The 1,468-nt window shown below is 49.9% G+C and overlaps 1 non-coding gene across 1 annotated transcript; it reads left to right on the top strand.

Annotated features, from left to right (window-relative positions):
* The first annotated feature begins 634 nt into the window (after positions 1 to 634).
* On the top strand, positions 635 to 789 carry LOC131270920 (5.8S ribosomal RNA). The gene has a single exon (XR_009179914.1). It is a non-coding gene; the product is annotated as a 5.8S ribosomal RNA (ribosomal RNA).
* The last annotated feature ends 679 nt before the right edge of the window (positions 790 to 1,468 follow it).

Below are 1,468 nucleotides of genomic sequence, written 5' to 3'. Positions count from 1 at the left end.
TTACGCACTATGGCAGTCATGGATGCCTTACGTTTCTATGAAAAGTGTGTTCCTCCCCTGGTCCACGCTGCTTCGGCAGTCCTGGGTAAGATAGTTAGTTCTAGCTTGCCCTATGTGGAAGAGGACACGTAGACTTACTGTGGTGTGAAGTATAAGGTTCAGTTCTCCCCTGGTCCACGCCGCTTCGGCCGTCCTGGGTAAAATGGATTCATCCAGCTTGCCCTATGTGGAATGAGGACACTTTATGCTTCGTCTCTAAGCGGCGGCTTGCTCCTCCCTACGGGGAACGGGTATACGCGCACAGCGGCGGCTTACGTTATGGCAGTCATGGATGCCTTACGTTTCCATGAAAAGTGTGTTCCTCCCCTGGTCCACGCTGCTTTGGCAGTCCTGGGTAAGATAGTTAGTTCTAGCTTGCCCTATGTGGAAGAGGACACGTAGACTTACTGTGGTGTGAAGTATAAGGTTCAGTTCTCCCCTGGTCCACGCCGCTTCGGCCGTCCTGGGTAAAATGGATTAATCCAGCTTGCCCTATGTGGAATGAGGACACTTTATGCTTCGTCTCTAAGCGGCGGCTTGCTCCTCCCTACGGGGAACGGGTATACGCGCACAGCGGCGGCTTACGCAAGTTAGTCACCCTCGGCAGTGGATCACTCGGCTCATGGATCGATGAAGACCGCAGCTAACTGCGCGTCATAATGTGAACTGCAGGACACATGAACATTGATAAGTTGAACGCATATTGCACGTCGTGGGAACCTACCATGATGTACAGATGACTGAGCGCTTATATTTGAGAAATGTATCGCATACATTTAACTACGCCGTGACACCCGTCACGAGACGTGCACCATGATGTTAACTAGGGTCGCGACGACCCGCTAGCATTAAAGAACCCGTGGTTTACAATATACTGGCATTGGAATTCGAAGTATTTAGAGCGTCGTGTTCCCGCGTGAGGCGGAAGTACGAGGAGAAGGCGTGCTTGTGGTGTCTGTGGTGGTGTTTACTGATGTCTAGCTTCAGCTTATTTATTTATTTAAATAGAAGCGAAGATGTCAAAGTAGCGTCGAAGCAGCAGCGAATAGCACAAATGATTCAAGTATGGAAGTTGACCAAAGGAACACAAACAAACTAGCGTATGGGCAAAGGAAGGTATCAGTGAGTTAAACCACACGCGGGCTAACAGCCCGTTAACCGAGTCCAACGGTACATATTGGACATTGAAACAAAGTAGTCGCAAGCAAGATGTGACGATAACAACCGCAAGGTACATAAGCCTCAGTTCATGTGTGACAACCCCCTGAATTTAAGCATATTAATAAGGGGAGGAAAAGAAACCAACCGGGATTCCCTGAGTAGCTGCGAGCGAAACGGGAGAAGCTCAGCACGTAGGGGTGGCGGCCAGTCCGTCTATCCGATTCCGTGTACTGGTGCGTCTCACTATCCGTCATCTTAGCGCTTTTCA

This window comes from Anopheles coustani (assembly GCF_943734705.1).
Source record: "Anopheles coustani chromosome X unlocalized genomic scaffold, idAnoCousDA_361_x.2 X_unloc_72, whole genome shotgun sequence".
Taxonomy (NCBI): domain Eukaryota; kingdom Metazoa; phylum Arthropoda; class Insecta; order Diptera; family Culicidae; genus Anopheles; species Anopheles coustani.
Note: the sequence above shows the minus strand (reverse complement) of the source record. Positions and strands in the feature narration are given on the sequence as shown.